The 13,802-nt window shown below is 37.8% G+C and overlaps 2 long non-coding RNA genes across 14 annotated transcripts in view; one reads left to right on the plus strand and one right to left on the minus strand.

The window, feature by feature from the left end:
- Window positions 1-13,802, minus strand: part of LOC137852466 (uncharacterized) — an 85,768-nt gene that overhangs the window by 50,202 nt on the left and 21,764 nt on the right. For 10 of the 12 annotated variants that reach the window (XR_011093864.1, XR_011093865.1, XR_011093859.1 and 7 more), the window contains one exon: window positions 2,881-2,998. This is a non-coding gene — a long non-coding RNA (uncharacterized lncRNA). Of the gene's footprint in view, window positions 1-2,880; window positions 2,999-8,119; window positions 11,583-13,802 lie in introns of those variants that run through there. The other 2 variants (XR_011093877.1, XR_011093876.1) reach the window with 1 other exon arrangement.
- The window catches only part of LOC137852507 (uncharacterized), a 62,108-nt gene that overhangs the window by 12,934 nt on the left and 35,372 nt on the right, over window positions 1-13,802 (plus strand). The gene's annotated exons all lie outside the window — the stretch shown is intronic.

A 13,802-nucleotide genomic window follows, 5' to 3' on the forward strand; every position in this document is an offset into this window, starting at 1 on the left:
TCGTCGTGGTAGGATGGAAACAATGAAATCCTGAATGTTTGTACTCACACCACTGTTTAATGCCCCGAGGATAGAGAAACGAGGGTGCTTCAAGTAGTAGTCCACTGATAGCATCTACTAGACTCTGCTTGTCCAAATCATTTGGCCTTGTGTTCACAGGGCACATACACACCAAATGTCTACTCACACACACAAAGAAGGGGCCAGAAGCATCCCCGATGAGTTATTCGTACACTTTATAGAAATTGGGCAATTAAAATAAGTTTCTGTGCTTGGGCAAACTTAGATGGAAAGCTGGGCTGTACAAATCAACACACAAACTGCATTAAGAGAGCATCCTCCTCTTTATACTGGTCCTGGTATATCACAATATTTCTATGGGGAGCAATCTCTAATACTCCAGAGAAAATATTTTCTTGATTCTGACCCTCTCTTAGTCCTCAAAATTGGCCAGAACTCCTGAACTTTTCAATGCCAATGATTAGTTCCCAACCTATACCCAACCACAGGATTGTCTTTCTGAAGTTTCTAGCACTTTGTCCAGTCCGATTTCGATCATGCTAAATAGGGGATTAGCATCTCTTTAAAACATTATTAAATTGGGTAAGATAGCTTAACTCAGAACGACTGCACATCATGTTTTCCCAGTTCTATCACACGCCTTCCAATTATACGTTCTGCTGCTAACTTAAATGATATTACATCATTCCAGTTTAATTGTCTGTGGTTGTTTACCTCAACTCAATCAAACTGCATGTATTCTTCCTCTCCCTAACTGCCCCTTAATTATTCTTACTGTTTCTGAACGTCCTTATTTAATCTTAAGAAAGCCTGAAGAAAAATTTTCGGAATTATGAAATGACAAATTAATTGGCACCTTTGAAAACGGAGGCTAAAGCCTTCTATACTCTTAGCCATATATTTTTCTCAGTATCATACTATCCAAACTAGATAATAGACCCTTGCTGGGAGTCGATTTCCATAATAGCTGCATTGGGCCTCTGAAGACATGCAGGGAAACTAATTTTTTCTTCCTAATAAACCCACTCTGGTTACGTAAATACTTCCTAAGTCAGAAAAAAAAAAAAAGATTAACTGATAAATAAAATATTAAATGGGAATGCAGAAAATAGAGTTCATATTTTATAACTTCAAACTATAAATGTGAATGTTCACTTACTAATTCTATTGAATTAATACCCATGTTGAAGAGCAAGTTCTGACAAGTAAAAGCAGGCTAGCTTAGATTTCAACTGTAAATAAAAGGAGACTTAGCAGTTCTGCATTTTTCTCAATTTGTTTTATTCATTACAGCATCTCACAATTTAGAACCACTATTCTCTCTTCATTAAACATCTTGGAGAACAAGCGACTTCTTGGATTTTAATGAGAAGTCAAGTCACTCAACTTTCAGAGCCGTTTATAAAGCACTATTTTAGTTCTATCCAGAAATTTTATTTTCCTTTCCTTGTAAAAAGTGTGAGTTAAACATTCTGAGGTTATTTGCTAGACATGTTCCTCCAACAGCTTCTCTGAGGAAAACTGTTTTTCTTCTGAACTATATTAATCTAAAGATGGCAAAGGTTTGTGATTCATATGCTTGTTCCACAGTTCGGTGGGAATTTTAACATACGGTTACTTTGCCTGTAGCAAACAGCCTTAAAATGCCATCAATTACTGTTGGTAAATAAGACTCCCAAAATTAACTACACTGAATTGATACCAATCTTTTTCTGGATTGGCTTGTGTTATGAAGGTTTCAAGACGTTGGTGTCCTCCTTCTAAGTTAATTCTCAAATAACAAAAGTAAATGTGTCTTACTTAAGAAAAAAATAAACTAAATTAAACCAAAGGCAGGTCAATCTAGATGATTCATGTGCCGTACAAAACAGGAAAGTTATACTGAAGCCCCTTGGTTCTATATCAAGACAGATCTACAAAAGGGAAGGGGGGCTACTTCTCTTACTCTCTGACTTAAATCTTCCTCCCTTTCTAACTTTCTTACTTAAATCTTAACTGAGCAGAAGGCACTTGAGTCTCTGTGTGCTATTCATGTTTTTAATACAGCTGCTTCTAATAACTGAAACATTTCTAACACAGTTTGAAGGAAGAAGGTACAAAAAAAATCCCCATTTTCAAACGTTCATAGCCTCTTCTCTCACAGACCAAATACAAGAACTATCACTGAAAAATAAACATTTTAATCTGAAGAGTTTAACTATTGCTTGGGATGAACACATAAGCCCTTAAGCAGCTACCAGATCTGCATTTTTAGTATTTATCACAGTAATAAATATAATTAAATGTTTTCCTCGTTTTCCTTCAAATTGAATTTCTTAGGAAGAACAGACATGCTAGTCAGTATTCTGAGCAGCCTGAATTCTGTCAGCACTCTGAATAGGCAAATGAGCTTCATTCCTTCAAGATCCTTGCTCTTTTATGTCACATATTTTATGCTCTACCGACAGCATGTATATGAATGATTCCCGTTATAATCAAGGCCATGAATGCTGGTAACATGAACCATACATATTCTTTAATGTTGTTTTTGAGTACAGGAAAATAAAATAACTTGAGGTTTGGAGCACAAATACAAGTGATACTTTCTAATATCACTAACTAATTTCACTTTAGGGTTCCATTATGACAGCACAGATACTAGGTTTCATTTTTATTACTAACAGGCTTTACTTATCACAGTAAAAATAGGCTGTTAACCACAGAAAGTAAAATTGATCATCAAAGTTCTGGTTTTGCTTAGGACTTTCTCAGATTTTCTGTCAAATAATACACTCTAGTTATCTATATATGACTTAAAAGAAACTACATATGTTTTGAATGCAGAGTATTTCCCCGTAATATCAACAAAGCAATACATACCTGAAGAGCATGTGGTTGAACCAGAAGCCAAGCTTCCCGTCCAGACGATTAAGGAGTGTAAGCAGGGTAATAGCATTGCTCGCGTGGATAGGTAAAGGGTTTTCTCCTTGCCCATGATCTGTAAATAGAAATCACATGCACATGAACTTCAAAGTTGAAATCGGTGAACATTAAAGTATAAAAAGGCATATAAAATACAAAAACACATCTATTGACAAAAAAAGATACCTGCATTTTTGATGATTTATCACGTGTTCAGACTATCCCAATTTCATCTCCACATTCCAGAATTTATTTTTCAAATTACTTCTTTGAATTCCCGATTATTTATTGTGTTGAGTGCAGCCAACAGAATTAGGAAAGATAGATGTATGTAAGAGCACTGTGATGGCAGGAACTTGTTGTTTAATGTCTGCTAAATTGCCAGTGAGGAAGATGCTCCAGCATCTCTAGATAGCCCAATTCCAGCCTTTAACTGTCCTTGGACTTAAAAGAATTTAACAAATATGTAGCCTGTTCTTCTTCTCTGTAAATTAAGATAATCTTTTCTTGTCCGTCCACAACTGGGTACAAAAGACAATTGATGACTGTCTTCTTCACAATAATCTTTAGATGTCAGATTATTTTATTTTCCCCTCAGCCCTCCCTTCTGTAGACTAAACAAACACAGCTCTTTCAAAACCTGCCTTATAAATCTCGCTTTCCAAAATCCTTCTCACTCATATGATCTCCTACAGACTCACTTTTACCTGGGCATCAAAATCATTCTCCTTTTCTATGTTTTATTTTAGCACAGAGATACAGCAGTTTTATTCACTGGTGCTTTTTTTTTTCCTGGCCATTTTGTCCGAGTGTTTTTCAGTTTTGTTTCATCTGTAAAACTAGATACTATCCATGTCATTTGGGATTTTGTAGTGCAGGTCTTGTGGACCACTGAAACAAAACGAATCCACCCATGTCTTCAGTTAAAAATCAGTAATGGCTCTTAATTTTCTTTGAATGTAGAGTAGTTGACTTGTTCTCTTTTTTTTCCTCATTCCCTTCCAAGTACTGGATAAAATAGAATTTTGTGTGCTTTCTGTTTAGCAACACAACTTGTATTTTTAGGTTTTAACAGCTAAAACAAGAATTATAATATTCTGGACAGGCAGGCATAAATATCGCTTTCTTTGCGAATCAGGCATAAACAGAAGGAAGGTTTGACTCAAAGCCCGTCTCTCTCTCTCTGCTGTCTCCAAACAGACACTAACGCCTTCTGAATTGGAGGTAGAAAAATGCTGCTAGCTAAAATGTGCAGTGGAGTCCCTTTTGCTGATGACACGATTATTAGTTCATGGGAAACACGTCACACTCCGCACCGTTTTCAATATGAGTTTTGTCTGAATAAAGCCGAAATATTCTGGACCAAGTAAAGTAAAACAAAAGGATGTAAGATAACAGATCAAAGTGCTTTAAATGCTGCCGTGGCTGTCTTTCTTCACATTTCCAGCTGCCTGCCTTTAGAGAATCCAGCCTCTTTATTTTTTTTTAACCCAAGATGGTTTATCCCAGGAACCTCCGAATTATTTCCTTGGAAAGAAAGAAAAAAGTGGAAAACTGGGAGGTGGTTTATGACATCCAGCCCAGATTTTCTGCTTCTTTGCTCTACTTCACTTGCACAGCCTGTGCAGCTACACCACAGTCACATATGAAAGTTCTTCTAAGAAGTGGTTTCTACGGTTTGGTTTTGCTTTTTAATATTCATACAGTCTATTCATAGGGTAGTTTCATAATGAATTCCTGAAATTTAGCAGTTCTTTGTAACCCAATTAACCTACCCATCTGCCCAAGATCCCCATCCCGTGACACCCAGGTGTGCTCTCGATGACAAAGAGCTCAAGAGCTCCCAGCTTAGACCCACCCCTTCCTCAGCTCAGGAAAAGCCTGCTTGCAATTCCTCTGCTCTCCAATCAATTTCTGATGTAGTCGCCTCCTCCTAGCCAGACCCCAGCTTAGCAGCTCCCCAAAACAATGTCCCCCATTTCTAAAAAGGGGCAACCCCAGCAAGGGATGATTTAAGCAGGAGTGAGTGATGGGCACAGGATGTATAAGCAGTTTATGAACACTTCTCCAGCAGACGGTCTTACCTGTGCTACCTGCTGTCATATTTTCCCCTATCTCTTTTCAGAGAAGTCGTAAAATGACTTTTTTTCCTCAAAACAGGAACTGTTAGTTCCAGCAGCTGAGGCATTAGCTTCAGAGTATGTAATGCATTCAGAGAGAAGTGGACGACTTCAAATATTTTCTGTCTGTTTCATGCTATTTTCTAAAGCTGCACTTGAGGGGATCGCAGTATTAGAATTTCATATAAAGATTTGCATTTCAAAATTACAAGGTCAGTGTAAGAAAGATATTTTTTTTAGCCAGATAGGTAATAAATGTGACGTTTGCTTTGCTTTTTTTCTCCATCTATGTGTATGCAGTTCTACTTTCTTATGATTTACATTGATATTCTCTTGCCTTTCAAACACATAATTTCTACTGTTTGCAAGAACAGAACTCTACTGAACCTAGAGCAAGTCAAGGATACAGAGTACACATTGTAGAGGTGCTTTTTCCCAACATAGTTCCCATCAAATTGCACATCCAGGTGATGGCAATACAGTAAAGCCAGAAAGGCCAGTGAGTTCCTCCAGAAAGCTGCAGGCAAGTCCTGCATTTCTTCAGGACTGCTTCTCCAAACAAATAATTTTACTTATTCTATAGACAAATTTATTGCTGAATAGCTGTTATCATGGGCTGTTTGCTTCTGGGTGTTACATTAAGAATTGTTTCCTACTAAATTGTTTCCAAACACCTACTCCTTACTTTCCTTTACAACTTCTGACCATTTTCCTTTGATCTACAGCATCCTAAACTTGTGCTTTATTTCCTTATCTCCCTCATATAGTGACTGAATTTTGTCAGTAGTATATATACAGAACCTTTAACCAACCAAAATCACTTTGTTTGTGGATTACACACATTTAGTCAATTCAGCAAGTTTCCACGAGTGGTTACCTTGTTTTGCATTTAGCTGTTCTCTTTTGAACTGCCTGTGACACTCCGTACCGAAATGCCTCGGGCTTTATAGGTGTGGTTATAACAGCACGACATAACACAGCTCTAGAACTCATTAGTGCTTTAATTTTACTTATTTTCAAATGTAGCATACAAAGAAAAAGGGACAGCTTTCTTCTCATAAACCTAATGGCACTCTGATACCTCACTTGAGTTTACTACACTTGTGACAGGTATTTCAAGAATTGACTTTGAAGACTAAATTAGAAAGTGGAGATCCTCAGCACTAACCAGAGGAGCTGACACCCTTTCAAAATCTGTCTACAGCTCATATTTGCACAGTTTATTTCCTCTTTCTACGTCTGAGCAACTTCAATGACAATACTCAACCGAATGCTAACAGCTCATGTTCTGACATTGTCTGATTTGCCACGTTTTCCTTTCCTTCTTTTTTTTTTTTTCTGTCTTCAAAGTTAAGCAGTTAATCCCAGGTCTTAAAGTAGTCTGTGAATGTAATTTTATTTCCCCCTTCTGTGTATCCTGCACATAGCTCTCCACAACCTGTAAAATCAGAAACGATAACGAAAACAACTGGTGACCTCACTGGGTCAAAATATGACCTGGAACCTAATAGTAATTACATCACATACTGGAAAACTGTCCAAGTAATACAGAGATTATATTAATCCCAAGATATTATTGCGTATCCCTTTCTGAAATCTGTATAAATATTCAGTAAAGAACTTATTGCATCATGTGCAGGATGAGGTCACTATTCTCAAGTGTGCCCACTTCAGCATCAGGCCCTTCTCAAAAGTCTCAGAATAAAACACCCTAACCAAATGCATTATGTGCAGGGCTTTTATCCTACAAAGAGGTCCACGGAGGTAGGACCCAAATGCTTTTTAGTAATGAAACAAAACTCTTTACCCAAATGGTCACACACTAACTTCTTTATTGTAAAAGAATATATGAAAACAATATTCAGTAACGTGAATGCTTGAAAAATGAATATTCACTTACGTGCTTATGTGAAAAGAACATTCACTTATTTACCCAGCTTTCCAGTTTCCATTTAAAAACACTTCCACGTTAGTTAAGTACTGCTTTACCTTTTGCTGTCCTCCTCTAAGATTCTTAACTTACTGATTTCTTTTCTGATTTTCCATGCTTTCTTTCCTTAAATCACAGATTACATCAGAATTTACGTTCATTGACATTTCTGTTCAAGTAGAAGCAACGGTAGCCTGATGGATAACTGTAGATTATTCGTTTTCAGGCCATTACAATTTTAATTTGGAGCAGGCTAGTCCAGTTGTAATTACTGCCAACTGGATGTGGTGGTTCATAAGGTTACATCTGTATTACTGGGCTAAACAGGGCCCAGGGACATGCCTGAGCTCTACCATGTGATAATCCATGGCATTTACCAGTTAGCACGCTCTTTGGTATGAATCACGGAGTGAATCACAGAATGGTTGGGGTTGGAAGGGACCTTAAAGCCCACCCAGTCCCACCCCCCTGCCATGGGCAGGGACACCTCCCACCAGCCCAGGTTGCCCAAAGCCCCATCCAGCCTGGCCTTGAGCACCTCCAGGGATGGGGCAGCCACAGCTTCTCTGGGCAGCCTGTGCCAGGGCCTCACTACCCTCTGAGGGAAGAATTTCTTCCTAACAGATCTAAATCTTCCTTCTTTTAGCTTAAAGCCATTACCCCTTGTTCCTTGTCACTATGCTCCCTGCTAAAGAGGGCCCAGGCCATGGAGCACTCAGGTTAAGGCACAGCAAGACGTGGGACCAGGGGTTAGATATGGGTTAGGGGCTGTTTTTAGTCGGCGATAAGAACAATCTCCCCCCTACCTTTGGGAGGGCAGAAGGGTTAGCCACGTGAATACGAGCTGTAACGTGCTACCGACTCGTGACTGGGCTGCGGCCCCTTTTCTTTTCTAGCACAGATGCCACCGAAGAAAATACAGGCAGCTGAAAATCGGTAGAGACTTGGCGTACTTTCTGGTGCTCCTGTTCCCCAACGTGTGCCGAGGACGAGAGCTGCTGGCATGGGAGAGGCGTGGATCAGCTTCAGGCTGGCTGCGCCTTCCCCGCAGCGGGGGAACTCTCAGCCTGGCAACTTCGTGCTGCCGCCATGGGCAGAACAGGAGCACAGGATCTGGGCCCTCAATATTTTCAGACACTTTTCTGGATTTTCAATTGATTATTTTTTTTTCCTTTTTGCTGTCTCTTCAACTACCTTTTCAAGGATATGATCTGATCCGAAAACAGGGGTCTCAGATTTTCTTTTATTCGGTGTTACTCTATTGGAAACAGAGAGAAATTACAGGTTGAAAAAAAATCTGATTTCTAGTGTTTCTTCTTTTATTATACATATTTTAAGAGTACATTACCTAAACTATCCTCATTAAGCAGGTAATTAGGCTTTCTCAGACAGCATCACATAGTCCAAGTTTTTATCTTTGCCTGATGGCAAGCTTAAAGCTCCCATTCCCAGTTCCTTCTTCTGAGCTCTTACTTTATTATTTTGTATTTAACTTCACTAAACACTTATTTTCAGGGGTATCTTATTTTATTGCAACATTATTGCTGAACCAGTTTCTGCTTTGACCTTTCAAACTCTTCAGCTTTCTGTCAGTGATTTTCACAGTGATTACTGTTTTTCTGTTATCTCTATTACAGAAAAAGTATTCTACATTCATAAGATCTTCATCTTAGATTTTTTTCCCTGATCACGATCAGAACCAGAACTAAATTGTCCTTAGTTCTTCTGGTTATTTTAAGTACTATACAGAAATATCCTCCTGTAGCCTATTTTGAAACATTTCTTGCATGTAATTCAAATGTAAATCGAAGTATTGAAGCTTTTCACACACTTATTTTCACATACATAGCAGCATCCTTCCTCATAATCCAAGAGAACGCCACACAGAAGAAACCTTCCTCACCATCTTCACGGATATTGCATCTTCCATTTTCATTTGTGAAATTATTTCTGCATCTGCCAGCCATGTGAATTGCAGGATCCGGATGCTGGGTGGTTGTTTTTATAAATTATGCTTCCCTCACCTTAGCTTCCTTATATAGCAACAGATAGTTATATTCTATTTACGTCTTAGCCAGACTTGTTTGCAGTGCAGTCACAAAGCATTTCATGGAATTGGTTGCGGCACTGCACCTCTCACGACCACATGTACCTAAGCTGTGTTTACGAACAGAAATATCTAATTTCACATGATTATTTCCTGCAGGACTTTCTCGATGATGTATGTTTTCACATCTCAACGTAGCAATATTCACTCAACTTTATTCTTCTCTTGCAAGTGTCTCCCTATGGCTACATTCATTCATTTGCTGACAAACTATTCCTACTTTGTTAGCATTTCCAGCTATGCTTTCCTCACTATTCTTCATATATTAAAGAGAGAGACATTTTACCTGGTGATTTTTACTGAGATATCATCACCCAAAAACTGCAAAGCAAAAATTCATAAGCTTGAATGTAAAAATAATTTTATCTTCAATTTACAACCCTAAATTTTAGGATAATAGTACTATTAAACAAGGAATAGTCTTGTAACTTAATGAGTGATACCAATACAGTACTCTTCATAACCAAAGTTGATTCTCCTGTGCTAATTCAGGTCACTTTGATGTGTTTCCATCTAAAAATAATAAATATTATACTATGTAATTAAGAAAATACATTAGAACTCTATTATTTCTCATGGTAAGACCTTATTCCATAACTACTCTGCTGTAAAATTGATACAAGTATTAAGTAACAAACTATTTCAGGCTCTGTTATTGTGTTAAGAAGTTAATAAAAAGGACAAAACTTCAGTAAGGACAAAATTTCAGTAGGCAGTGATGATTTAACTGTGTGCATGCCAATTTATACTATGTGAGGCTCTACCCCAGAAAATCCTAGTAGAGTTTACATGTTTTTTAACAATCTTTTTTCCTCACTGCATGAATAATTTTCACATGGTTCTTTTTCTATAAAACTAATTGCAGTTGACTTATTCTAACAAAACCTTACTGTACAACACAAAGACTCACCATCCATGTAACTGCTTTGAAGAGTCCATTTTTCCTCTGCTTTCTACTGGTATATATTGTCAATCTCATGCTCAGAAAAATCTGGCAAAAATGGTTCCTTTTTAATGGACTCAGCATTATGAAATATCCTGCTTAAAACTACATTTGTTAAAAACTTCAGGGCATCACAATCTCAGCCACACCTGCAATAATTTTGTAGTAAGTTACTATTATTCCTGTAAGCTACTCCAAGTATCAGAAGAGGTTTCAAACCATATTGTACATATCTAAACAAAAAAGTTCCAAACATCACTATTTATGTTTTGTCATGTACTTAGCATTCCTTTTACTGTACTATCTCAAATCCAAGGAATTCAGATTAGGCAAAGAACATTTAGTAAAGATAACAAAATATGCAGGTATCTACCCCTCAGAAAGCATTAACTTTTAATAAAGATTCCTGCTATAACAAAGCATGATTTGAAAAAGCAAACAAAAAACCCTGATTTTATGAATGTACACCTTCTAGTTGTCTTTTTCTTTTTTACTGTAACTGCTTACATTACTGACAGTAAAGCACTTTTTTCCCTAGCATTTCTGTTTAATCTACCTGCAAACAAAATCTAAAAACATCTGCCATACCATTTTTGAATGCAGTATGTTTGCTCTCATTCAAATGATCTTTTCAAGTTAGCAATCCTATCCTGAAGAAGTACCTTAAGTCTGCATTTGTACAGGAATGCTTATGACTATCCATAATTATTATTCCATTGATGGAGAAGGGAAGGTGCTCTGATCCTATAAAGGCATGTGTGGCATAAAAAACGTAAAATGCTGTCACTGAGTTGTTGTTTTTTATCTGATTTACTGGAAGTCCTAAAACAGCAGAGCTGTTCAGTGTTTATAGGCAAACATCCTTGAATATACATGATCATGCTAAAGCAATATTTTAGGCAAACGGATGTGAACCTGAGAGAAAAATGTATTGGTATTGAACCAAGAGAGTTAGGAAGGTCCAGTGCAAAAAGGAACAGGAAACTTAAGCTAATAAAAGGAACCAAAAAAAAAGAGAAGACAGAGAAGGAAACAAACAGTAGAAGGAGAGATTGTTAACAATAGATATGAATCAAGACACTATTACCATAGGGAGGAGGAAAATAATTTTACCTTTTAATAGGTCAAAATTTACCAGTCCGTAATTTTCAAAATATATCCCATTTTTTTGCAAGTGAGCCATGTAGGTCTCCATTTTTAAAAATAAAGACTAATGCTGTATTTTGTTACATTTAAATGACTTTAATGTGGATTTTATATTCTTCACATTTGATCTTACATTTCTACAAACATCTTTAAATGACAAGTTTGTTAGGAAACCAGCACATTTCATCTGCAAGCAGAAGCACAATACTTCTTGACTATTGAAAACCATGAATAAAATCAAATCACAGGAGTGCCATGTTCTTCTTCTTCTGTGTCTCTCACAGAAAACACTGATACCAGCATCAAAGGAAATGGTCAGCAATCTTCCGGGTCAGAAGTTAGGACAATGCTGTCTACATGGGAGGCAGGATGGTCAGAGAGGTAGCAAATGAAAAGCTTCAGAAGAGATGGTAGCTAAAAAGTAAGAGAAGAAAAAAGGGGGGAAAGGGAAAGAGAAGATAATAAGATGAAAAAGGACGGGGGAAAAAAACAGAGAAAGCAAAAGAAATAACACCTAACAATTGTATTCACTCATTTTATGAATGGTACAAGAACACTGAGAAATAAAGGTGAGGAATAAGCAGCTATTCTTAGCAAAAAGAGATGTCTACAGAAAAGACCTGGTATGGTAGGAAATGCTGTTATCCCTCTCCTAAGGTGACAGTCCACTCACTTCACTTTCAGTTTGAGCTAGTTGGTTCAGAGCAGGATTCCTGTGAAGTCAGGAGACTGAAACGGGCACCTCCAGAGGGCGATTCATCCCATCCTAAGGTTTATCTCTCAGACTCTGAACCACGCATTTGAAATGAATTTCTCCAAGTTTCACTAGGTGTTTCTGAACCTAGCAGCACTGAACACTTACAGATAACATCTGGATTAAAATAACATGAGAGACAACACATTTTCAAGTTCGTTTGCTCTGAACAAAGAAAACTTACTAATGACTTGCATCTGCATAGAACATGTGGTAGGTTTGTGCCACATTAGTATTTTTATTACTGAGCGTTATTCATGTTTACTATATAAAGCACGCAAAAAATAATCTGACCCAGTCAAAAGAAAGTTTGTTTTTCTATTAGGCCTAAGCATGTACTACTGGGGCTCTGGGTTCATCTGCTCTAAGTAAAAATCAAAGCTCAGCAGGACTGGGACTCTACATTCCCAACATTAAGATCTGATTCAGGAAATATCACATTTATCTGATAATTAAATTGACACTGCTGGTATTTCAGTAATTTGTCACTAAATACAGTAAATACTGTTCTGACAAAAAATGTTGAAAACCTATGTTTACACATAGAATACTTACATTATAATGGTTACTTTAAAAGAACTGTAATTAAATACAGGAGTCATGGGCAACAGGCTGGTTTTAATATTGGGATATAGTTCTATCTGCGTGCAGGAGCTTCCGCATGGAGCAAGTCTGCAGGGATAACTTCTTTATAGCACCTTCACCTGACTGCCAACCCAGATGAAAAAACAAGACTGATCTTACAGGATGCTGCAGCAAAGCATAAATAGTCAGAGAAGAGGATGGGAAAGGTAGCTTCCTCCTGGGCACTGAGCTGGGGAGTTGGCAATGCGCTCCAATGGGACAGCTCACCGTGTGGACTTTTATTTTTTAGTACAGAAAGTCTGAGAAATAATCCTGGGACTGTGTGATTCATACCTCACTGGAGACCTATGCACCTAATGGTCTTGCACACACAATGTTTTTTAATGGTTATATCAGGATACGGTTGCCCTGCCTGCTGTATGAAGATGAATGAAATGGAATTTCATTAATTAAATTAAAAAGACATCTTTACAATCTCATTATTAACCCACTCAGAATGTGATTTTGCACTGAAGAGTTTACCTCAGATAAAGAATCACTGCCTTTTTAAACAGAAAATAGTAGAGCACTAATGCAAAACAACGTAACGGTAAGGGCTAAATATACAGCCTGAAGTCTCACATTTAGCACTTCTAAAAGTTGCGCCTGCTTTTCATTTCAATTTCCTTTTTGAATGAGCATAGAGCACAGCTACGTCAGTTTTTCAGTCTTCTTATCTTCACTGGGTGCCTTTAAAGACTGCTACATCCGATTGTCTTGTACAACAACACAGACACTGCGCAGGAAAGGGAATCCTATCACGCAGCAATTTACAGCATAGCTCCTATGCAGACCTGTAGTTCTCTCTCTATTAGCAGAAATTAATACAGAGCTGTTCTGCCTTCCAAGAAGCAGATGTTACAGCTCCAATAATTAATTGTTAATTGGCTCCGTAAAGGCTCCACCTGTTGTCACCCTTTCTGCCGGGCAGTTTTGCAGGGATGCTGCTCTGCTGTACGGCAGCTCAGGGCTCAGCTACACTCAGGTGTTGCTCAGGTGGACGCTTAAGGTGTTCCGTGTGTACCACCAACCAAATCTAAGAAATTGGGAGGTCCTTATCTCTGTATTTAAACACATTTTTAGCATGGTAACTCACGAAAACCATTTATACTCGTGATATAAATTATTAGCCGATTGCTCACTGTAAAAAACCTACATCCTTTCCCTAAACAGTTACTCCACTCTGATACCGTATCTACTCAAGGGAAAGACGCAGCAACCACAGACACAAATGAACAAATTACTGAGTTCAACCT

The sequence above is a fragment of the Anas acuta genome, chromosome 1, assembly GCF_963932015.1.
Source record: "Anas acuta chromosome 1, bAnaAcu1.1, whole genome shotgun sequence".
Classification (NCBI taxonomy): domain Eukaryota; kingdom Metazoa; phylum Chordata; class Aves; order Anseriformes; family Anatidae; genus Anas; species Anas acuta.